The following is a 23,348-nucleotide window of genomic DNA, read 5'->3' as shown; positions in this document are numbered from 1 at the left end:
CTTTTGGATAAACAGACATATTAGGCAAGCATTTTGGAGCTTTCACCTAAATAACTACAGGTGGTGAGATAAGCTGCACAATATAATTGACCTTTCAGTATATTGTTGCACACACACCATCTATTTAGCAAATGCCCTTGTTATCAACAGCAGCCTTTTAAACTCACCTGAGCTAACAGGTATGTGAGCTGGTTACTCTGCTGCGCTTAAAATTTCTTTTTTGGTTTGCTACAATGCCTTTTCTGAAACGTTGTCTCCCTCTGCTGGAACACTGACTTCTTTCATTTAATGCCTGCAGACTATAAAAGAGAAACCAACCCAAAAAGTTTGGTTGATTAGTCTGTGGCATTCTTTTAAACTGTTGCTTATGGCGGTCTCTGTGAGCTTCTCAGTGACATTCAGCCATCCAGGTATCCCGCCTGCAGTAGACGGAATGTGGCAATGGAACGCTGGCTGCGCGTGTCATAATAGGCTCTGAGCCTTTATATACCTGCGCACAGCAGCAGCCACCTTCAGTCTGCTGCTGGACAGCCAGCAGCAGCAGCAGCAGGAGAGGTAATTAATCAGCAACCCTCCTGCTAAGGGTAGACAGCTGCTCGTTCCACCCCCCCCCCCGCCTTAATTGGTTCTCCTCCCTTCCAACGGTGTTGAGGCGGGTGGGAACAGCCGGGGGTTGAGGGTACTGTGCTAAAATAGGTGGAGTTATGCAGATCTAAAACGCGTGGATTGCAGCAGCAGCAAGCCGAAAAGTGCAGGCATGTGAGGGATCTAGAGGTTGACAGCATGTCTTCTTAACGGGAGTCCAGGTGGCCATCTCCACAAATGGACTTTTCAGAATCCTTGGGTGGCACCGTAGTCGGAAACCAATTCTGGTTATCGCTTCTCGGCCTTTTGGCTAAGATCAAGTGTAGTATCTTTTGAAAAGGCAGTTTTGTCCTTGGGCTGCCCTAGTAAATTGATGCATATTACACACTGGTTTGGTGCACTTGTTAGTACGCCAGGTGGCTCATAGAGTTATCTGATGGAAAACATGGCCCTCCAGGATCGAAGTCACTAGGCTGGGTAAGTGTGAGGGCTTTGGAGCAATGTGCCCCAGGAGTAGGCGCCCTGGTGGGAGTCCAAGCTTACTGGGACTGGGAACCCCAGAAAGACTTGGCTTCGTAGAACGCCGCACCTTTGCCAATCATACTTTCTGAGCAACCCCCCCTATTCCTGGCCTCCGGGCTAGGAAAGGGAATTTTTATAAACCCGGTCGGAGGTCCGGTCAGCTTTGGGCTGAGAAACCAACACAGGCTCCAGCTCCACTAGTGTGGCAGCCTAGATGGAAGCTGGGAGCACGAAAACGGCTCTTCTCCGGCTTCGGCTAGGGAGAGCATCGGAGATCCCTGACCCTCGCTGTGGCCTTCTGGCTCGGAGGGATGGGGATGGTTTATTGGGAACCCTCTCCTCCGGGAAGGGTCCACATGAATCCTCGCCTCGTGCGCTGTTTTGGTGTGACTTCGGTCACATTTTTCAGTGCCTTGGATGCAGCTTCAATCAAAAAATCTGTTCTTATCAGTTTAATATCTGATACGTCCCCTATCTGGGGACCATATATTAAATGGATTTTTAGAACAGGGAGATGGAAAAAGAGCTTGCTCTGTCCACTCCACGCATTGACCTGGTATTGCAGTATCTCCAGGACCGGTGCACCCCTTCTTTAATGCAGTTTCTAAAATCAGAAAGAATTGAATTCAATGCTTTTTGTTCATTTTGCTTGTTTGTCGGATTTTGGGATGGACTCTTTGGCTTTGCTTTTCTTCTCCTCATTGGATTTTTCATGTTAAAAGTTGCAGAAGCCAGATGACAAGCTCATTTTGGTTCAACTTCAGCAACTGTGCATTGCATTGCCATGTAATGTAATGTAATGCAATGCTATCTATCTAGCTCTCCCTCTATACTTCCTTTTGGATAAACAGACATATTAGGCAAGCATTTTGGAGCTTTCACCTAAATAACTACAGGTGGTGAGATAAGCTGCACAATATAATTGACCTTTCAGTATATTGTTGCACACACACCATCTATTTAGCAAATGCCCTTGTTATCAACAGCAGCCTTTTAAACTCACCTGAGCTAACAGGTATGTGAGCTGGTTACTCTGCTGCGCTTAAAATTTCTTTTTTGGTTTGCTACAATGCCTTTTCTGAAACGTTGTCTCCCTCTGCTGGAACACTGACTTCTTTCATTTAATGCCTGCAGACTATAAAAGAGAAACCAACCCAAAAAGTTTGGTTGATTAGTCTGTGGCATTCTTTTAAACTGTTGCTTATGGCGGTCTCTGTGAGCTTCTCAGTGACATTCAGCCATCCAGGTATCCCGCCTGCAGTAGACGGAATGTGGCAATGGAACGCTGGCTGCGCGTGTCATAATAGCCTCTGAGCCTTTATATACCTGCGCACAGCAGCAGCCACCTTCAGTCTGCTGCTGGACAGCCAGCAGCAGCAGCAGCAGGAGAGGTAATTAATCAGCAACCCTCCTGCTAAGGGTAGACAGCTGCTCGTTCCACCCCCCCCCCCCCGCCTTAATTGGTTCTCCTCCCTTCCAACGGTGTTGAGGCGGGTGGGAACAGCCGGGGGTTGAGGGTACTGTGCTAAAAGAGGTGGAGTTATGCAGATCTAAAACGCGTGGATTGCAGCAGCAGCAAGCCGAAAAGTGCAGGCATGTGAGGGATCTAGAGGTTGACAGCATGTCTTCTTAACGGGAGTCCAGGTGGCCATCTCCACAAATGGACTTTTCAGAATCCTTGGGTGGCACCGTAGTCGGAAACCAATTCTGGTTATCGCTTCTCGGCCTTTTGGCTAAGATCAAGTGTAGTATCTGTTCTTATCAGTTTAATATCTGATACGTCCCCTATCTGGGGACCATATATTAAATGGATTTTTAGAACAGGGAGATGGAAAAAGAGCTTGCTCTGTCCACTCCACGCATTGACCTGGTATTGCAGTATCTCCAGGACCGGTGCACCCCTTCTTTAATGCAGTTTCTAAAATCAGAAAGAATTGAATTCAATGCTTTTTGTTCAATTTGCTTGTTTGTCGGATTTTGGGATGGACTCTTTGGCTTTGCTTTTCTTCTCCTCATTGGATTTTTCATGTTAAAAGTTGCAGAAGCCAGATGACAAGCTCATTTTGGTTCAACTTCAGCAACTGTGCATTGCATTGCCATGTAATGTAATGTAATGCAATGCTATCTATCTAGCTCTCCCTCTATACTTCCTTTTGGATAAACAGACATATTAGGCAAGCATTTTGGAGCTTTCACCTAAATAACTACAGGTGGTGAGATAAGCTGCACAATATAATTGACCTTTCAGTATATTGTTGCACACACACCATCTATTTAGCAAATGCCCTTGTTATCAACAGCAGCCTTTTAAACTCACCTGAGCTAACAGGTATGTGAGCTGGTTACTCTGCTGCGCTTAAAATTTCTTTTTTGGTTTGCTACAATGCCTTTTCTGAAACGTTGTCTCCCTCTGCTGGAACACTGACTTCTTTTATTTAATGCCTGCAGACTATAAAAGAGAAACCAACCCAAAAAGTTTGGTTGATTAGTCTGTGGCATTCTTTTAAACTGTTGCTTATGGCGGTCTCTGTGAGCTTCTCAGTGACATTCAGCCATCCAGGTATCCCGCCTGCAGTAGACGGAATGTGGCAATGGAACGCTGGCTGCGCGTGTCATAATAGGCTCTGAGCCTTTATATACCTGCGCACAGCAGCAGCCACCTTCAGTCTGCTGCTGGACAGCCAGCAGCAGCAGCAGCAGGAGAGGTAATTAATCAGCAACCCTCCTGCTAAGGGTAGACAGCTGCTCGTTCCACCCCCCCCCCCGCCTTAATTGGTTCTCCTCCCTTCCAACGGTGTTGAGGCGGGTGGGAACAGCCGGGGGTTGAGGGTACTGTGCTAAAAGAGGTGGAGTTATGCAGATCTAAAACGCGTGGATTGCAGCAGCAGCAAGCCGAAAAGTGCAGGCATGTGAGGGATCTAGAGGTTGACAGCATGTCTTCTTAACGGGAGTCCAGGTGGCCATCTCCACAAATGGACTTTTCAGAATCCTTGGGTGGCACCGTAGTCGGAAACCAATTCTGGTTATCGCTTCTCGGCCTTTTGGCTAAGATCAAGTGTAGTATCTGTTCTTATCAGTTTAATATCTGATACGTCCCCTATCTGGGGACCATATATTAAATGGATTTTTAGAACAGGGAGATGGAAAAAGAGCTTGCTCTGTCCACTCCACGCATTGACCTGGTATTGCAGTATCTCCAGGACCGGTGCACCCCTTCTTTAATGCAGTTTCTAAAATCAGAAAGAATTGAATTCAATGCTTTTTGTTCATTTTGCTTGTTTGTCGGATTTTGGGATGGACTCTTTGGCTTTGCTTTTCTTCTCCTCATTGGATTTTTCATGTTAAAAGTTGCAGAAGCCAGATGACAAGCTCATTTTGGTTCAACTTCAGCAACTGTGCATTGCATTGCCATGTAATGTAATGTAATGCAATGCTATCTATCTAGCTCTCCCTCTATACTTCCTTTTGGATAAACAGACATATTAGGCAAGCATTTTGGAGCTTTCACCTAAATAACTACAGGTGGTGAGATAAGCTGCACAATATAATTGACCTTTCAGTATATTGTTGCACACACACCATCTATTTAGCAAATGCCCTTGTTATCAACAGCAGCCTTTTAAACTCACCTGAGCTAACAGGTATGTGAGCTGGTTACTCTGCTGCGCTTAAAATTTCTTTTTTGGTTTGCTACAATGCCTTTTCTGAAACGTTGTCTCCCTCTGCTGGAACACTGACTTCTTTCATTTAATGCCTGCAGACTATAAAAGAGAAACCAACCCAAAAAGTTTGGTTGATTAGTCTGTGGCATTCTTTTAAACTGTTGCTTATGGCGGTCTCTGTGAGCTTCTCAGTGACATTCAGCCATCCAGGTATCCCGCCTGCAGTAGACGGAATGTGGCAATGGAACGCTGGCTGCGCGTGTCATAATAGGCTCTGAGCCTTTATATACCTGCGCACAGCAGCAGCCACCTTCAGTCTGCTGCTGGACAGCCAGCAGCAGCAGCAGCAGGAGAGGTAATTAATCAGCAACCCTCCTGCTAAGGGTAGACAGCTGCTCGTTCCACCCCCCCCCCCGCCTTAATTGGTTCTCCTCCCTTCCAACGGTGTTGAGGCGGGTGGGAACAGCCGGGGGTTGAGGGTACTGTGCTAAAAGAGGTGGAGTTATGCAGATCTAAAACGCGTGGATTGCAGCAGCAGCAAGCCGAAAAGTGCAGGCATGTGAGGGATCTAGAGGTTGACAGCATGTCTTCTTAACGGGAGTCCAGGTGGCCATCTCCACAAATGGACTTTTCAGAATCCTTGGGTGGCACCGTAGTCGGAAACCAATTCTGGTTATCGCTTCTCGGCCTTTTGGCTAAGATCAAGTGTAGTATCTGTTCTTATCAGTTTAATATCTGATACGTCCCCTATCTGGGGACCATATATTAAATGGATTTTTAGAACAGGGAGATGGAAAAAGAGCTTGCTCTGTCCACTCCACGCATTGACCTGGTATTGCAATATCTCCAGGACCGGTGCACCCCTTCTTTAATGCAGTTTCTAAAATCAGAAAGAATTGAATTCAATGCTTTTTGTTCATTTTGCTTGTTTGTCGGATTTTGGGATGGACTCTTTGGCTTTGCTTTTCTTCTCCTCATTGGATTTTTCATGTTAAAAGTTGCAGAAGCCAGATGACAAGCTCATTTTGGTTCAACTTCAGCAACTGTGCATTGCATTGCCATGTAATGTAATGTAATGCAATGCTATCTATCTAGCTCTCCCTCTATACTTCCTTTTGGATAAACAGACATATTAGGCAAGCATTTTGGAGCTTTCACCTAAATAACTACAGGTGGTGAGATAAGCTGCACAATATAATTGACCTTTCAGTATATTGTTGCACACACACCATCTATTTAGCAAATGCCCTTGTTATCAACAGCAGCCTTTTAAACTCACCTGAGCTAACAGGTATGTGAGCTGGTTACTCTGCTGCGCTTAAAATTTCTTTTTTGGTTTGCTACAATGCCTTTTCTGAAACGTTGTCTCCCTCTGCTGGAACACTGACTTCTTTCATTTAATGCCTGCAGACTATAAAAGAGAAACCAACCCAAAAAGTTTGGTTGATTAGTCTGTGGCATTCTTTTAAACTGTTGCTTATGGCGGTCTCTGTGAGCTTCTCAGTGACATTCAGCCATCCAGGTATCCCGCCTGCAGTAGACGGAATGTGGCAATGGAACGCTGGCTGCGCGTGTCATAATAGGCTCTGAGCCTTTATATACCTGCGCACAGCAGCAGCCACCTTCAGTCTGCTGCTGGACAGCCAGCAGCAGCAGCAGCAGGAGAGGTAATTAATCAGCAACCCTCCTGCTAAGGGTAGACAGCTGCTCGTTCCACCCCCCCCCGCCTTAATTGGTTCTCCTCCCTTCCAACGGTGTTGAGGCGGGTGGGAACAGCCGGGGGTTGAGGGTACTGTGCTAAAACAGGTGGAGTTATGCAGATCTAAAACGCGTGGATTGCAGCAGCAGCAAGCCGAAAAGTGCAGGCATGTGAGGGATCTAGAGGTTGACAGCATGTCTTCTTAACGGGAGTCCAGGTGGCCATCTCCACAAATGGACTTTTCAGAATCCTTGGGTGGCACCGTAGTCGGAAACCAATTCTGGTTATCGCTTCTCGGCCTTTTGGCTAAGATCAAGTGTAGTATCTGTTCTTATCAGTTTAATATCTGATACGTCCCCTATCTGGGGACCATATATTAAATGGATTTTTAGAACAGGGAGATGGAAAAAGAGCTTGCTCTGTCCACTCCACGCATTGACCTGGTATTGCAGTATCTCCAGGAACGGTGCACCCCTTCTTTAATGCAGTTTCTAAAATCAGAAAGAATTGAATTCAATGCTTTTTGTTCATTTTGCTTGTTTGTCGGATTTTGGGATGGACTCTTTGGCTTTGCTTTTCTTCTCCTCATTGGATTTTTCATGTTAAAAGTTGCAGAAGCCAGATGACAAGCTCATTTTGGTTCAACTTCAGCAACTGTGCATTGCATTGCCATGTAATGTAATGTAATGCAATGCTATCTATCTAGCTCTCCCTCTATACTTCCTTTTGGATAAACAGACATATTAGGCAAGCATTTTGGAGCTTTCACCTAAATAACTACAGGTGGTGAGATAAGCTGCACAATATAATTGACCTTTCAGTATATTGTTGCACACACACCATCTATTTAGCAAATGCCCTTGTTATCAACAGCAGCCTTTTAAACTCACCTGAGCTAACAGGTATGTGAGCTGGTTACTCTGCTGCGCTTAAAATTTCTTTTTTGGTTTGCTACAATGCCTTTTCTGAAACGTTGTCTCCCTCTGCTGGAACACTGACTTCTTTCATTTAATGCCTGCAGACTATAAAAGAGAAACCAACCCAAAAAGTTTGGTTGATTAGTCTGTGGCATTCTTTTAAACTGTTGCTTATGGCGGTCTCTGTGAGCTTCTCAGTGACATTCAGCCATCCAGGTATCCCGCCTGCAGTAGACGGAATGTGGCAATGGAACGCTGGCTGCGCGTGTCATAATAGGCTCTGAGCCTTTATATACCTGCGCACAGCAGCAGCCACCTTCAGTCTGCTGCTGGACAGCCAGCAGCAGCAGCAGCAGGAGAGGTAATTAATCAGCAACCCTCCTGCTAAGGGTAGACAGCTGCTCGTTCCACCCCCCCCCCCGCCTTAATTGGTTCTCCTCCCTTCCAACGGTGTTGAGGCGGGTGGGAACAGCCGGGGGTTGAGGGTACTGTGCTAAAAGAGGTGGAGTTATGCAGATCTAAAACGCGTGGATTGCAGCAGCAGCAAGCCGAAAAGTGCAGGCATGTGAGGGATCTAGAGGTTGACAGCATGTCTTCTTAACGGGAGCCCAGGTGGCCATCTCCACAAATGGACTTTTCAGAATCCTTGGGTGGCACCGTAGTCGGAAACCAATTCTGGTTATCGCTTCTCGGCCTTTTGGCTAAGATCAAGTGTAGTATCTGTTCTTATCAGTTTAATATCTGATACGTCCCCTATCTGGGGACCATATATTAAATGGATTTTTAGAACAGGGAGATGGAAAAAGAGCTTGCTCTGTCCACTCCACGCATTGACCTGGTATTGCAGTATCTCCAGGACCGGTGCACCCCTTCTTTAATGCAGTTTCTAAAATCAGAAAGAATTGAATTCAATGCTTTTTGTTCATTTTGCTTGTTTGTCGGATTTTGGGATGGACTCTTTGGCTTTGCTTTTCTTCTCCTCATTGGATTTTTCATGTTAAAAGTTGCAGAAGCCAGATGACAAGCTCATTTTGGTTCAACTTCAGCAACTGTGCATTGCATTGCCATGTAATGTAATGTAATGCAATGCTATCTATCTAGCTCTCCCTCTATACTTCCTTTTGGATAAACAGACATATTAGGCAAGCATTTTGGAGCTTTCACCTAAATAACTACAGGTGGTGAGATAAGCTGCACAATATAATTGACCTTTCAGTATATTGTTGCACACACACCATCTATTTAGCAAATGCCCTTGTTATCAACAGCAGCCTTTTAAACTCACCTGAGCTAACAGGTATGTGAGCTGGTTACTCTGCTGCGCTTAAAATTTCTTTTTTGCTTTGCTACAATGCCTTTTCTGAAACGTTGTCTCCCTCTGCTGGAACACTGACTTCTTTCATTTAATGCCTGCAGACTATAAAAGAGAAACCAACCCAAAAAGTTTGGTTGATTAGTCTGTGGCATTCTTTTAAACTGTTGCTTATGGCGGTCTCTGTGAGCTTCTCAGTGACATTCAGCCATCCAGGTATCCCGCCTGCAGTAGACGGAATGTGGCAATGGAACGCTGGCTGCGCGTGTCATAATAGGCTCTGAGCCTTTATATACCTGCGCACAGCAGCAGCCACCTTCAGTCTGCTGCTGGACAGCCAGCAGCAGCAGCAGCAGGAGAGGTAATTAATCAGCAACCCTCCTGCTAAGGGTAGACAGCTGCTCGTTCCACCCCCCCCCCCCCGCCTTAATTGGTTCTCCTCCCTTCCAACGGTGTTGAGGCGGGTGGGAACAGCCGGGGGTTGAGGGTACTGTGCTAAAAGAGGTGGAGTTATGCAGATCTAAAACGCGTGGATTGCAGCAGCAGCAAGCCGAAAAGTGCAGGCATGTGAGGGATCTAGAGGTTGACAGCATGTCTTCTTAACGGGAGTCCAGGTGGCCATCTCCACAAATGGACTTTTCAGAATCCTTGGGTGGCACCGTAGTCGGAAACCAATTCTGGTTATCGCTTCTCGGCCTTTTGGCTAAGATCAAGTGTAGTATCTGTTCTTATCAGTTTAATATCTGATACGTCCCCTATCTGGGGACCATATATTAAATGGATTTTTAGAACAGGGAGATGGAAAAAGAGCTTGCTCTGTCCACTCCACGCATTGACCTGGTATTGCAGTATCTCCAGGACCGGTGCACCCCTTCTTTAATGCAGTTTCTAAAATCAGAAAGAATTGAATTCAATGCTTTTTGTTCATTTTGCTTGTTTGTCGGATTTTGGGATGGACTCTTTGGCTTTGCTTTTCTTCTCCTCATTGGATTTTTCATGTTAAAAGTTGCAGAAGCCAGATGACAAGCTCATTTTGGTTCAACTTCAGCAACTGTGCATTGCATTGCCATGTAATGTAATGTAATGCAATGCTATCTATCTAGCTCTCCCTCTATACTTCCTTTTGGATAAACAGACATATTAGGCAAGCATTTTGGAGCTTTCACCTAAATAACTACAGGTGGTGAGATAAGCTGCACAATATAATTGACCTTTCAGTATATTGTTGCACACACACCATCTATTTAGCAAATGCCCTTGTTATCAACAGCAGCCTTTTAAACTCACCTGAGCTAACAGGTATGTGAGCTGGTTACTCTGCTGCGCTTAAAATTTCTTTTTTGGTTTGCTACAATGCCTTTTCTGAAACGTTGTCTCCCTCTGCTGGAACACTGACTTCTTTCATTTAATGCCTGCAGACTATAAAAGAGAAACCAACCCAAAAAGTTTGGTTGATTAGTCTGTGGCATTCTTTTAAACTGTTGCTTATGGCGGTCTCTGTGAGCTTCTCAGTGACATTCAGCCATCCAGGTATCCCGCCTGCAGTAGACGGAATGTGGCAATGGAACGCTGGCTGCGCGTGTCATAATAGGCTCTGAGCCTTTATATACCTGCGCACAGCAGCAGCCACCTTCAGTCTGCTGCTGGACAGCCAGCAGCAGCAGCAGCAGGAGAGGTAATTAATCAGCAACCCTCCTGCTAAGGGTAGACAGCTGCTCGTTCCACCCCCCCCCCGCCTTAATTGGTTCTCCTCCCTTCCAACGGTGTTGAGGCGGGTGGGAACAGCCGGGGGTTGAGGGTACTGTGCTAAAAGAGGTGGAGTTATGCAGATCTAAAACGCGTGGATTGCAGCAGCAGCAAGCCGAAAAGTGCAGGCATGTGAGGGATCTAGAGGTTGACAGCATGTCTTCTTAACGGGAGTCCAGGTGGCCATCTCCACAAATGGACTTTTCAGAATCCTTGGGTGGCACCGTAGTCGGAAACCAATTCTGGTTATCGCTTCTCGGCCTTTTGGCTAAGATCAAGTGTAGTATCTGTTCTTATCAGTTTAATATCTGATACGTCCCCTATCTGGGGACCATATATTAAATGGATTTTTAGAACAGGGAGATGGAAAAAGAGCTTGCTCTGTCCACTCCACGCATTGACCTGGTATTGCAGTATCTCCAGGACCGGTGCACCCCTTCTTTAATGCAGTTTCTAAAATCAGAAAGAATTGAATTCAATGCTTTTTGTTCATTTTGCTTGTTTGTCGGATTTTGGGATGGACTCTTTGGCTTTGCTTTTCTTCTCCTCATTGGATTTTTCATGTTAAAAGTTGCAGAAGCCAGATGACAAGCTCATTTTGGTTTAACTTCAGCAACTGTGCATTGCATTGCCATGTAATGTAATGTAATGCAATGCTATCTATCTAGCTCTCCCTCTATACTTCCTTTTGGATAAACAGACATATTAGGCAAGCATTTTGGAGCTTTCACCTAAATAACTACAGGTGGTGAGATAAGCTGCACAATATAATTGACCTTTCAGTATATTGTTGCACACACACCATCTATTTAGCAAATGCCCTTGTTATCAACAGCAGCCTTTTAAACTCACCTGAGCTAACAGGTATGTGAGCTGGTTACTCTGCTGCGCTTAAAATTTCTTTTTTGGTTTGCTACAATGCCTTTTCTGAAACGTTGTCTCCCTCTGCTGGAACACTGACTTCTTTCATTTAATGCCTGCAGACTATAAAAGAGAAACCAACCCAAAAAGTTTGGTTGATTAGTCTGTGGCATTCTTTTAAACTGTTGCTTATGGCGGTCTCTGTGAGCTTCTCAGTGACATTCAGCCATCCAGGTATCCCGCCTGCAGTAGACGGAATGTGGCAATGGAACGCTGGCTGCGCGTGTCATAATACGCTCTGAGCCTTTATATACCTGCGCACAGCAGCAGCCACCTTCAGTCTGCTGCTGGACAGCCAGCAGCAGCAGCAGCAGGAGAGGTAATTAATCAGCAACCCTCCTGCTAAGGGTAGACAGCTGCTCGTTCCACCCCCCCCCCGCCTTAATTGGTTCTCCTCCCTTCCAACGGTGTTGAGGCGGGTGGGAACAGCCGGGGGTTGAGGGTACTGTGCTAAAAGAGGTGGAGTTATGCAGATCTAAAACGCGTGGATTGCAGCAGCAGCAAGCCGAAAAGTGCAGGCATGTGAGGGATCTAGAGGTTGACAGCATGTCTTCTTAACGGGAGTCCAGGTGGCCATCTCCACAAATGGACTTTTCAGAATCCTTGGGTGGCACCGTAGTCGGAAACCAATTCTGGTTATCGCTTCTCGGCCTTTTGGCTAAGATCAAGTGTAGTATCTGTTCTTATCAGTTTAATATCTGATACGTCCCCTATCTGGGGACCATATATTAAATGGATTTTTAGAACAGGGAGATGGAAAAAGAGCTTGCTCTGTCCACTCCACGCATTGACCTGGTATTGCAGTATCTCCAGGACCGGTGCACCCCTTCTTTAATGCAGTTTCTAAAATCAGAAAGAATTGAATTCAATGCTTTTTGTTCATTTTGCTTGTTTGTCGGATTTTGGGATGGACTCTTTGGCTTTGCTTCTCTTCTCCTCATTGGATTTTTCATGTTAAAAGTTGCAGAAGCCAGATGACAAGCTCATTTTGGTTCAACTTCAGCAACTGTGCATTGCATTGCCATGTAATGTAATGTAATGCAATGCTATCTATCTAGCTCTCCCTCTATACTTCCTTTTGGATAAACAGACATATTAGGCAAGCATTTTGGAGCTTTCACCTAAATAACTACAGGTGGTGAGATAAGCTGCACAATATAATTGACCTTTCAGTATATTGTTGCACACACACCATCTATTTAGCAAATGCCCTTGTTATCAACAGCAGCCTTTTAAACTCACCTGAGCTAACAGGTATGTGAGCTGGTTACTCTGCTGCGCTTAAAATTTCTTTTTTGGTTTGCTACAATGCCTTTTCTGAAACGTTGTCTCCCTCTGCTGGAACACTGACTTCTTTCATTTAATGCCTGCAGACTATAAAAGAGAAACCAACCCAAAAAGTTTGGTTGATTAGTCTGTGGCATTCTTTTAAACTGTTGCTTATGGCGGTCTCTGTGAGCTTCTCAGTGACATTCAGCCATCCAGGTATCCCGCCTGCAGTAGACGGAATGTGGCAATGGAACGCTGGCTGCGCGTGTCATAATAGGCTCTGAGCCTTTATATACCTGCGCACAGCAGCAGCCACCTTCAGTCTGCTGCTGGACAGCCAGCAGCAGCAGCAGCAGGAGAGGTAATTAATCAGCAACCCTCCTGCTAAGGGTAGACAGCTGCTCGTTCCACCCCCCCCCCCCGCCTTAATTGGTTCTCCTCCCTTCCAACGGTGTTGAGGCGGGTGGGAACAGCCGGGGGTTGAGGGTACTGTGCTAAAAGAGGTGGAGTTATGCAGATCTAAAACGCGTGGATTGCAGCAGCAGCAAGCCGAAAAGTGCAGGCATGTGAGGGATCTAGAGGTTGACAGCATGTCTTCTTAACGGGAGTCCAGGTGGCCATCTCCACAAATGGACTTTTCAGAATCCTTGGGTGGCACCGTAGTCGGAAACCAATTCTGGTTATCGCTTCTCGGCCTTTTGGCTAAGATCAAGTGTAGTATCTGTTCTTATCAGTTTAATATCTGATACGTCCCCTATCTGGGGACCATATATTAAATGGATTTTTAGAACAGGGAGATGGAAAAAGAGCTTGCTCTGTCCACTCCACGCATTGACCTGGTATTGCAGTATCTCCAGGACCGGTGCACCCCTTCTTTAATGCAGTTTCTAAAATCAGAAAGAATTGAATTCAATGCTTTTTGTTCATTTTGCTTGTTTGTCGGATTTTGGGATGGACTCTTTGGCTTTGCTTTTCTTCTCCTCATTGGATTTTTCATGTTAAAAGTTGCAGAAGCCAGATGACAAGCTCATTTTGGTTCAACTTCAGCAACTGTGCATTGCATTGCCATGTAATGTAATGTAATGCAATGCTATCTATCTAGCTCTCCCTCTATACTTCCTTTTGGATAAACAGACATATTAGGCAAGCATTTTGGAGCTTTCACCTAAATAACTACAGGTGGTGAGATAAGCTGCACAATATAATTGACCTTTCAGTATATTGTTGCACACACACCATCTATTTAGCAAATGCCCTTGTTATCAACAGCAGCCTTTTAAACTCACCTGAGCTAACAGGTATGTGAGCTGGTTACTCTGCTGCGCTTAAAATTTCTTTTTTGGTTTGCTACAATGCCTTTTCTGAAACGTTGTCTCCCTCTGCTGGAACACTGACTTCTTTCATTTAATGCCTGCAGACTATAAAAGAGAAACCAACCCAAAAAGTTTGGTTGATTAGTCTGTGGCATTCTTTTAAACTGTTGCTTATGGCGGTCTCTGTGAGCTTCTCAGTGACATTCAGCCATCCAGGTATCCCGCCTGCAGTAGACGGAATGTGGCAATGGAACGCTGGCTGCGCGTGTCATAATAGGCTCTGAGCCTTTATATACCTGCGCACAGCAGCAGCCACCTTCAGTCTGCTGCTGGACAGCCAGCAGCAGCAGCAGCAGGAGAGGTAATTAATCAGCAACCCTCCTGCTAAGGGTAGACAGCTGCTCGTTCCACCCCCCCCCCCCGCCTTAATTGGTTCTCCTCCCTTCCAACGGTGTTGAGGCGGGTGGGAACAGCCGGGGGTTGAGGGTACTGTGCTAAAAGAGGTGGAGTTATGCAGATCTAAAACGCGTGGATTGCAGCAGCAGCAAGCCGAAAAGTGCAGGCATGTGAGGGATCTAGAGGTTGACAGCATGTCTTCTTAACGGGAGTCCAGGTGGCCATCTCCACAAATGGACTTTTCAGAATCCTTGGGTGGCACCGTAGTCGGAAACCAATTCTGGTTATCGCTTCTCGGCCTTTTGGCTAAGATCAAGTGTAGTATCTGTTCTTATCAGTTTAATATCTGATACGTCCCCTATCTGGGGACCATATATTAAATGGATTTTTAGAACAGGGAGATGGAAAAAGAGCTTGCTCTGTCCACTCCACGCATTGACCTGGTATTGCAGTATCTCCAGGACCGGTGCACCCCTTCTTTAATGCAGTTTCTAAAATCAGAAAGAATTGAATTCAATGCTTTTTGTTCATTTTGCTTGTTTGTCGGATTTTGGGATGGACTCTTTGGCTTTGCTTTTCTTCTCCTCATTGGATTTTTCATGTTAAAAGTTGCAGAAGCCAGATGACAAGCTCATTTTGGTTCAACTTCAGCAACTGTGCATTGCATTGCCATGTAATGTAATGTAATGCAATGCTATCTATCTAGCTCTCCCTCTATACTTCCTTTTGGATAAACAGACATATTAGGCAAGCATTTTGGAGCTTTCACCTAAATAACTACAGGTGGTGAGATAAGCTGCACAATATAATTGACCTTTCAGTATATTGTTGCACACACACCATCTATTTAGCAAATGCCCTTGTTATCAACAGCAGCCTTTTAAACTCACCTGAGCTAACAGGTATGTGAGCTGGTTACTCTGCTGCGCTTAAAATTTCTTTTTTGGTTTGCTACAATGCCTTTTCTGAAACGTTGTCTCCCTCTGCTGGAACACTGACTTCTTTCATTTAATGCCTGCAGACTATAAAAGAGAAACCAACCCAAAAAGTTTGGTTGATTAGTCTGTGGCATTCTTTTAAACTGTTGCTTATGGCGGTCTCTGTGAGCTTCTCAGTGACATTCAGCCATCCAGGTATCCCGCCTGCAGTAGACGGAATGTGGCAATGGAACGCTGGCTGCGCGTGTCATAATAGGCTCTGAGCCTTTATATACCTGCGCACAGCAGCAGCCACCTTCAGTCTGCTGCTGGACAGCCAGCAGCAGCAGCAGCAGGAGAGGTAATTAATCAGCAACCCTCCTGCTAAGGGTAGACAGCTGCTCGTTCCACCCCCCCCCCCGCCTTAATTGGTTCTCCTCCCTTCCAACGGTGTTGAGGCGGGTGGGAACAGCCGGGGGTTGAGGGTACTGTGCTAAAAGAGGTGGAGTTATGCAGATCTAAAACGCGTGGATTGCAGCAGCAGCAAGACGAAAAGTGCAGGCATGTGAGGGATCTAGAGGTTGACAGCATGTCTTCTTAACGGGAGTCCAGGTGGCCATCTCCACAAATGGACTTTTCAGAATCCTTGGGTGGCACCGTAGTCGGAAACCAATTCTGGTTATCGCTTCTCGGCCTTTTGGCTAAGATCAAGTGTAGTATCTGTTCTTATCAGTTTAATATCTGATACGTCCCCTATCTGGGGACCATATATTAAATGGATTTTTAGAACAGGGAGATGGAAAAAGAGCTTGCTCTGTCCACTCCACGCATTGACCTGGTATTGCAGTATCTCCAGGACCGGTGCACCCCTTCTTTAATGCAGTTTCTAAAATCAGAAAGAATTGAATTCAATGCTTTTTGTTCATTTTGCTTGTTTGTCGGATTTTGGGATGGACTCTTTGGCTTTGCTTTTCTTCTCCTCATTGGATTTTTCATGTTAAAAGTTGCAGAAGCCAGATGACAAGCTCATTTTGGTTCAACTTCAGCAACTGTCCATTGCATTGCCATGTAATGTAATGTAATGCAATGCTATCTATCTAGCTCTCCCTCTATACTTCCTTTTGGATAAACAGACATATTAGGCAAGCATTTTGGAGCTTTCACCTAAATAACTACAGGTGGTGAGATAAGCTGCACAATATAATTGACCTTTCAGTATATTGTTGCACACACACCATCTATTTAGCAAATGCCCTTGTTATCAACAGCAGCCTTTTAAACTCACCTGAGCTAACAGGTATGTGAGCTGGTTACTCTGCTGCGCTTAAAATTTCTTTTTTGGTTTGCTACAATGCCTTTTCTGAAACGTTGTCTCCCTCTGCTGGAACACTGACTTCTTTCATTTAATGCCTGCAGACTATAAAAGAGAAACCAACCCAAAAAGTTTGGTTGATTAGTCTGTGGCATTCTTTTAAACTGTTGCTTATGGCGGTCTCTGTGAGCTTCTCAGTGACATTCAGCCATCCAGGTATCCCGCCTGCAGTAGACGGAATGTGGCAATGGAACGCTGGCTGCGCGTGTCATAATAGGCTCTGAGCCTTTATATACCTGCGCACAGCAGCAGCCACCTTCAGTCTGCTGCTGGACAGCCAGCAGCAGCAGCAGCAGGAGAGGTAATTAATCAGCAACCCTACTGCTAAGGGTAGACAGCTGCTCGTTCCACCCACCCCCCCGCCTTAATTGGTTCTCCTCCCTTCCAACGGTGTTGAGGCGGGTGGGAACAGCCGGGGGTTGAGGGTACTGTGCTAAAAGAGGTGGAGTTATGCAGATCTAAAACGCGTGGATTGCAGCAGCAGCAAGCCGAAAAGTGCAGGCATGTGAGGGATCTAGAGGTTGACAGCATGTCTTCTTAACGGGAGTCCAGGTGGCCATCTCCACAAATGGACTTTTCAGAATCCTTGGGTGGCACCGTAGTCGGAAACCAATTCTGGTTATCGCTTCTCGGCCTTTTGGCTAAGATCAAGTGTAGTATCTGTTCTTATCAGTTTAATATCTGATACGTCCCCTATCTGGGGACCATATATTAAATGGATTTTTAGAACAGGGAGATGGAAAAAGAGCTTGCTCTGTCCACTCCACGCATTGACCTGGTATTGCAGTATCTCCAGGACCGGTGCACCCCTTCTTTAATGCAGTTTCTAAAATCAGAAAGAATTGAATTCAATGCTTTTTGTTCATTTTGCTTGTTTGTCGGATTTTGGGATGGACTCTTTGGCTTTGCTTTTCTTCTCCTCATTGGATTTTTCATGTTAAAAGTTGCAGAAGCCAGATGACAAGCTCATTTTGGTTCAACTTCAGCAACTGTGCATTGCATTGCCATGTAATGTAATGTAATGCAATGCTATCTATCTAGCTCTCCCTCTATACTTCCTTTTGGATAAACAGACATATTAGGCAAGCATTTTGGAGCTTTCACCTAAATAACTACAGGTGGTGAGATAAGCTGCACAATATAATTGACCTTTCAGTATATTGTTGCACACACACCATCTATTTAGCAAATGCCCTTGTTATCAACAGCAGCCTTTTAAACTCACCTGAGCTAACAGGTATGTGAGCTGGTTACTCTGCTGCGCTTAAAATTTCTTTTTTGGTTTGCTACAATGCCTTTTCTGAAACGTTGTCTCCCTCTGCTGGAACACTGACTTCTTTCATTTAATGCCTGCAGACTATAAAAGAGAAACCAACCCAAAAAGTTTGGTTGATTAGTCTGTGGCATTCTTTTAAACTGTTGCTTATGGCGGTCTCTGTGAGCTTCTCAGTGACATTCAGCCATCCAGGTATCCCGCCTGCAGTAGACGGAATGTGGCAATGGAACGCTGGCTGCGCGTGTCATAATAGGCTCTGAGCCTTTATATACCTGCGCACAGCATCAGCCACCTTCAGTCTGCTGCTGGACAGCCAGCAGCAGCAGCAGCAGGAGAGGTAATTAATCAGCAACCCTCCTGCTAAGGGTAGACAGCTGCTCGTTCCACCCCCCCCCCCCCGCCTTAATTGGTTCTCCTCCCTTCCAACGGTGTTGAGGCGGGTGGGAACAGCCGGGGGTTGAGGGTACTGTGCTAAAAGAGGTGGAGTTATGCAGATCTAAAACGCGTGGATTGCAGCAGCAGCAAGCCGAAAAGTGCAGGCATGTGAGGGATCTAGAGGTTGACAGCATGTCTTCTTAACGGGAGTCCAGGTGGCCATCTCCACAAATGGACTTTTCAGAATCCTTGGGTGGCACCGTAGTCGGAAACCAATTCTGGTTATCGCTTCTCGGCCTTTTGGCTAAGATCAAGTGTAGTATCTGTTCTTATCAGTTTAATATCTGATACGTCCCCTATCTGGGGACCATATATTAAATGGATTTTTAGAACAGGGAGATGGAAAAAGAGCTTGCTCTGTCCACTCCACGCATTGACCTGGTATTGCAGTATCTCCAGGACCGGTGCACCCCTTCTTTAATGCAGTTTCTAAAATCAGAAAGAATTGAATTCAATGCTTTTTGTTCATTTTGCTTGTTTGTCGGATTTTGGGATGGACTCTTTGGCTTTGCTTTTCTTCTCCTCATTGGATTTTTCATGTTAAAAGTTGCAGAAGCCAGATGACAAGCTCATTTTGGTTCAACTTCAGCAACTGTGCATTGCATTGCCATGTAATGTAATGTAATGCAATGCTATCTATCTAGCTCTCCCTCTATACTTCCTTTTGGATAAACAGACATATTAGGCAAGCATTTTGGAGCTTTCACCTAAATAACTACAGGTGGTGAGATAAGCTGCACAATATAATTGACCTTTCAGTATATTGTTGCACACACACCATCTATTTAGCAAATGCCCTTGTTATCAACAGCAGCCTTTTAAACTCACCTGAGCTAACAGGTATGTGAGCTGGTTACTCTGCTGCGCTTAAAATTTCTTTTTTGGTTTGCTACAATGCCTTTTCTGAAACGTTGTCTCCCTCTGCTGGAACACTGACTTCTTTCATTTAATGCCTGCAGACTATAAAAGAGAAACCAACCCAAAAAGTTTGGTTGATTAGTCTGTGGCATTCTTTTAAACTGTTGCTTATGGCGGTCTCTGTGAGCTTCTCAGTGACATTCAGCCATCCAGGTATCCCGCCTGCAGTAGACGGAATGTGGCAATGGAACGCTGGCTGCGCGTGTCATAATAGGCTCTGAGCCTTTATATACCTGCGCACAGCAGCAGCCACCTTCAGTCTGCTGCTGGACAGCCAGCAGCAGCAGCAGCAGGAGAGGTAATTAATCAGCAACCCTCCTGCTAAGGGTAGACAGCTGCTCGTTCCACCCCCCCCCCCCGCCTTAATTGGTTCTCCTCCCTTCCAACGGTGTTGAGGCGGGTGGGAACAGCCGGGGGTTGAGGGTACTGTGCTAAAAGAGGTGGAGTTATGCAGATCTAAAACGCGTGGATTGCAGCAGCAGCAAGACGAAAAGTGCAGGCATGTGAGGGATCTAGAGGTTGACAGCATGTCTTCTTAACGGGAGTCCAGGTGGCCATCTCCACAAATGGACTTTTCAGAATCCTTGGGTGGCACCGTAGTCGGAAACCAATTCTGGTTATCGCTTCTCGGCCTTTTGGCTAAGATCAAGTGTAGTATCTGTTCTTATCAGTTTAATATCTGATACGTCCCCTATCTGGGGACCATATATTAAATGGATTTTTAGAACAGGGAGATGGAAAAAGAGCTTGCTCTGTCCACTCCACGCATTGACCTGGTATTGCAGTATCTCCAGGACCGGTGCACCCCTTCTTTAATGCAGTTTCTAAAATCAGAAAGAATTGAATTCAATGCTTTTTGTTCATTTTGCTTGTTTGTCGGATTTTGGGATGGACTCTTTGGCTTTGCTTTTCTTCTCCTCATTGGATTTTTCATGTTAAAAGTTGCAGAAGCCAGATGACAAGCTCATTTTGGTTCAACTTCAGCAACTGTGCATTGCATTGCCATGTAATGTAATGTAATGCAATGCTATCTATCTAGCTCTCCCTCTATACTTCCTTTTGGATAAACAGACATATTAGGCAAGCATTTTGGAGCTTTCACCTAAATAACTACAGGTGGTGAGATAAGCTGCACAATATAATTGACCTTTCAGTATATTGTTGCACACACACCATCTATTTAGCAAATGCCCTTGTTATCAACAGCAGCCTTTTAAACTCACCTGAGCTAACAGGTATGTGAGCTGGTTACTCTGCTGCGCTTAAAATTTCTTTTTTGGTTTGCTACAATGCCTTTTCTGAAACGTTGTCTCCCTCTGCTGGAACACTGACTTCTTTCATTTAATGCCTGCAGACTATAAAAGAGAAACCAACCCAAAAAGTTTGGTTGATTAGTCTGTGGCATTCTTTTAAACTGTTGCTTATGGCGGTCTCTGTGAGCTTCTCAGTGACATTCAGCCATCCAGGTATCCCGCCTGCAGTAGACGGAATGTGGCAATGGAACGCTGGCTGCGCGTGTCATAATAGGCTCTGAGCCTTTATATACCTGCGCACAGCAGCAGCCACCTTCAGTCTGCTGCTGGACAGCCAGCAGCAGCAGGAGAGGTAATTAATCAGCAACCCTCCTGCTAAGGGTAGACAGCTGCTCGTTCCACCCCCCCCCCCCCCCGCCTTAATTGGTTCTCCTCCCTTCCAACGGTGTTGAGGCGGGTGGGAACAGCCGGGGGTTGAGGGTACTGTGCTAAAAGAGGTGGAGTTATGCAGATCTAAAACGCGTGGATTGCAGCAGCAGCAAGCCGAAAAGTGCAGGCATGTGAGGGATCTAGAGGTTGACAGCATGTCTTCTTAACGGGAGTCCAGGTGGCCATCTCCACAAATGGACTTTTCAGAATCCTTGGGTGGCACCGTAGTCGGAAACCAATTCTGGTTATCGCTTCTCGGCCTTTTGGCTAAGATCAAGTGTAGTATCTGTTCTTATCAGTTTAATATCTGATACGTCCCCTATCTGGGGACCATATATTAAATGGATTTTTAGAACAGGGAGATGGAAAAAGAGCTTGCTCTGTCCACTCCACGCATTGACCTGGTATTGCAGTATCTCCAGGACCGGTGCACCCCTTCTTTAATGCAGTTTCTAAAATCAGAAAGAATTGAATTCAATGCTTTTTGTTCATTTTGCTTGTTTGTCGGATTTTGGGATGGACTCTTTGGCTTTGCTTTTCTTCTCCTCATTGGATTTTTCATGTTAAAAGTTGCAGAAGCCAGATGACAAGCTCATTTTGGTTCAACTTCAGCAACTGTGCATTGCATTGCCATGTAATGTAATGTAATGCAATGCTATCTATCTAGCTCTCCCTCTATACTTCCTTTTGGATAAACAGACATATTAGGCAAGCATTTTGGAGCTTTCACCTAAATAACTACAGGTGGTGAGATAAGCTGCACAATATAATTGACCTTTCAGTATATTGTTGCACACACACCATCTATTTAGCAAATGCCCTTGTTATCAACAGCAGCCTTTTAAACTCACCTGAGCTAACAGGTATGTGAGCTGGTTACTCTGCTGCGCTTAAAATTTCTTTTTTGGTTTGCTACAATGCCTTTTCTGAAACGTTGTCTCCCTCTGCTGGAACACTGACTTCTTTCATTTAATGCCTGCAGACTATAAAAGAGAAACCAACCCAAAAAGTTTGGTTGATTAGTCTGTGGCATTCTTTTAAACTGTTGCTTATGGCGGTCTCTGTGAGCTTCTCAGTGACATTCAGCCATCCAGGTATCCCGCCTGCAGTAGACGGAATGTGGCAATGGAACGCTGGCTGCGCGTGTCATAATAGGCTCTGAGCCTTTATATACCTGCGCACAGCAGCAGCCACCTTCAGTCTGCTGCTGGACAGCCAGCAGCAGCAGCAGCAGGAGAGGTAATTAATCAGCAACCCTCCTGCTAAGGGTAGACAGCTGCTCGTTCCACCCCCCCCCCCCCGCCTTAATTGGTTCTCCTCCCTTCCAACGGTGTTGAGGCGGGTGGGAACAGCCGGGGGTTGAGGGTACTGTGCTAAAAGAGGTGGAGTTATGCAGATCTAAAACGCGTGGATTGCAGCAGCAGCAAGCCGAAAAGTGCAGGCATGTGAGGGATCTAGAGGTTGACAGCATGTCTTCTTAACGGGAGTCCAGGTGGCCATCTCCACAAATGGACTTTTCAGAATCCTTGGGTGGCACCGTAGTCGGAAACCAATTCTGGTTATCGCTTCTCGGCCTTTTGGCTAAGATCAAGTGTAGTATCTGTTCTTATCAGTTTAATATCTGATACGTCCCCTATCTGGGGACCATATATTAAATGGATTTTTAGAACAGGGAGATGGAAAAAGAGCTTGCTCTGTCCACTCCACGCATTGACCTGGTATTGCAGTATCTCCAGGACCGGTGCACCCCTTCTTTAATGCAGTTTCTAAAATCAGAAAGAATTGAATTCAATGCTTTTTGTTCATTTTGCTTGTTTGTCGGATTTTGGGATGGACTCTTTGGCTTTGCTTTTCTTCTCCTCATTGGATTTTTCATGTTAAAAGTTGCAGAAGCCAGATGACAAGCTCATTTTGGTTCAACTTCAGCAACTGTGCATTGCATTGCCATGTAATGTAATGTAATGCAATGCTATCTATCTAGCTCTCCCTCTATACTTCCTTTTGGATAAACAGACATATTAGGCAAGCATTTTGGAGCTTTCACCTAAATAACTACAGGTGGTGAGATAAGCTGCACAATATAATTGACCTTTCAGTATATTGTTGCACACACACCATCTATTTAGCAAATGCCCTTGTTATCAACAGCAGCCTTTTAAACTCACCTGAGCTAACAGGTATGTGAGCTGGTTACTCTGCTGCGCTTAAAATTTCTTTTTTGGTTTGCTACAATGCCTTTTCTGAAACGTTGTCTCCCTCTGCTGGAACACTGACTTCTTTCATTTAATGCCTGCAGACTATAAAAGAGAAACCAACCCAAAAAGTTTGGTTGATTAGTCTGTGGCATTCTTTTAAACTGTTGCTTATGGCGGTCTCTGTGAGCTTCTCAGTGACATTCAGCCATCC

At 45.3% G+C, this 23,348-nt stretch overlaps 17 non-coding genes and 1 pseudogene across 17 annotated transcripts; all 18 read left to right on the top strand.

The window, feature by feature from the left end:
• The first annotated feature begins 875 nt into the window (after nucleotides 1-875).
• On the top strand, nucleotides 876-991 carry LOC141186136 (U2 spliceosomal RNA; annotated as a pseudogene).
• Nucleotides 992-1,515: 524 nt separating this feature from the next.
• LOC141185654 (U2 spliceosomal RNA) lies at nucleotides 1,516-1,697 on the top strand. Its single transcript, XR_012260294.1, has one exon. It is a non-coding gene; the product is annotated as a U2 spliceosomal RNA (small nuclear RNA).
• Nucleotides 1,698-2,820: 1,123 nt separating this feature from the next.
• On the top strand, nucleotides 2,821-3,011 carry LOC141190028 (U2 spliceosomal RNA). The gene has a single exon (XR_012264065.1). It is a non-coding gene; the product is annotated as a U2 spliceosomal RNA (small nuclear RNA).
• Nucleotides 3,012-4,132: 1,121 nt separating this feature from the next.
• LOC141190027 (U2 spliceosomal RNA) lies at nucleotides 4,133-4,323 on the top strand. The gene has a single exon (XR_012264064.1). It is a non-coding gene; the product is annotated as a U2 spliceosomal RNA (small nuclear RNA).
• Nucleotides 4,324-5,444: 1,121 nt separating this feature from the next.
• On the top strand, nucleotides 5,445-5,635 carry LOC141191241 (U2 spliceosomal RNA). The gene has a single exon (XR_012265239.1). It is a non-coding gene; the product is annotated as a U2 spliceosomal RNA (small nuclear RNA).
• A 1,119-nt stretch (nucleotides 5,636-6,754) lies between these two features.
• LOC141185252 (U2 spliceosomal RNA) lies at nucleotides 6,755-6,945 on the top strand. The gene has a single exon (XR_012259932.1). It is a non-coding gene; the product is annotated as a U2 spliceosomal RNA (small nuclear RNA).
• Nucleotides 6,946-8,066: 1,121 nt separating this feature from the next.
• Nucleotides 8,067-8,257, top strand: LOC141190026 (U2 spliceosomal RNA). Its single transcript, XR_012264063.1, has one exon. It is a non-coding gene; the product is annotated as a U2 spliceosomal RNA (small nuclear RNA).
• A 1,123-nt stretch (nucleotides 8,258-9,380) lies between these two features.
• LOC141190025 (U2 spliceosomal RNA) lies at nucleotides 9,381-9,571 on the top strand. The gene has a single exon (XR_012264062.1). It is a non-coding gene; the product is annotated as a U2 spliceosomal RNA (small nuclear RNA).
• Nucleotides 9,572-10,691: 1,120 nt separating this feature from the next.
• On the top strand, nucleotides 10,692-10,882 carry LOC141190024 (U2 spliceosomal RNA). The gene has a single exon (XR_012264061.1). It is a non-coding gene; the product is annotated as a U2 spliceosomal RNA (small nuclear RNA).
• Nucleotides 10,883-12,002: 1,120 nt separating this feature from the next.
• LOC141190023 (U2 spliceosomal RNA) lies at nucleotides 12,003-12,193 on the top strand. The gene has a single exon (XR_012264060.1). It is a non-coding gene; the product is annotated as a U2 spliceosomal RNA (small nuclear RNA).
• Nucleotides 12,194-13,315: 1,122 nt separating this feature from the next.
• Nucleotides 13,316-13,506, top strand: LOC141190022 (U2 spliceosomal RNA). The gene has a single exon (XR_012264059.1). It is a non-coding gene; the product is annotated as a U2 spliceosomal RNA (small nuclear RNA).
• A 1,122-nt stretch (nucleotides 13,507-14,628) lies between these two features.
• Nucleotides 14,629-14,819, top strand: LOC141190021 (U2 spliceosomal RNA). Its single transcript, XR_012264058.1, has one exon. It is a non-coding gene; the product is annotated as a U2 spliceosomal RNA (small nuclear RNA).
• A 1,121-nt stretch (nucleotides 14,820-15,940) lies between these two features.
• LOC141190020 (U2 spliceosomal RNA) lies at nucleotides 15,941-16,131 on the top strand. The gene has a single exon (XR_012264057.1). It is a non-coding gene; the product is annotated as a U2 spliceosomal RNA (small nuclear RNA).
• Nucleotides 16,132-17,252: 1,121 nt separating this feature from the next.
• On the top strand, nucleotides 17,253-17,443 carry LOC141190017 (U2 spliceosomal RNA). The gene has a single exon (XR_012264055.1). It is a non-coding gene; the product is annotated as a U2 spliceosomal RNA (small nuclear RNA).
• Nucleotides 17,444-18,566: 1,123 nt separating this feature from the next.
• LOC141190016 (U2 spliceosomal RNA) lies at nucleotides 18,567-18,757 on the top strand. The gene has a single exon (XR_012264054.1). It is a non-coding gene; the product is annotated as a U2 spliceosomal RNA (small nuclear RNA).
• Nucleotides 18,758-19,879: 1,122 nt separating this feature from the next.
• Nucleotides 19,880-20,070, top strand: LOC141190015 (U2 spliceosomal RNA). Its single transcript, XR_012264053.1, has one exon. It is a non-coding gene; the product is annotated as a U2 spliceosomal RNA (small nuclear RNA).
• A 1,119-nt stretch (nucleotides 20,071-21,189) lies between these two features.
• On the top strand, nucleotides 21,190-21,380 carry LOC141190014 (U2 spliceosomal RNA). The gene has a single exon (XR_012264052.1). It is a non-coding gene; the product is annotated as a U2 spliceosomal RNA (small nuclear RNA).
• A 1,123-nt stretch (nucleotides 21,381-22,503) lies between these two features.
• On the top strand, nucleotides 22,504-22,694 carry LOC141190013 (U2 spliceosomal RNA). The gene has a single exon (XR_012264050.1). It is a non-coding gene; the product is annotated as a U2 spliceosomal RNA (small nuclear RNA).
• Nucleotides 22,695-23,348: the final 654 nt, after the last annotated feature.

The sequence above is a fragment of the Phyllobates terribilis genome, unplaced genomic scaffold (genome assembly GCF_046119375.1).
Source record: "Phyllobates terribilis strain yellow unplaced genomic scaffold, ASM4611937v1 Scaffold_40__1_contigs__length_11209783, whole genome shotgun sequence".
NCBI lineage: Eukaryota > Metazoa > Chordata > Amphibia > Anura > Dendrobatidae > Phyllobates > Phyllobates terribilis.
The sequence above is the reverse complement of the archived record's forward strand: the minus strand, read 5'-3'. Positions and strand labels throughout refer to the sequence as shown.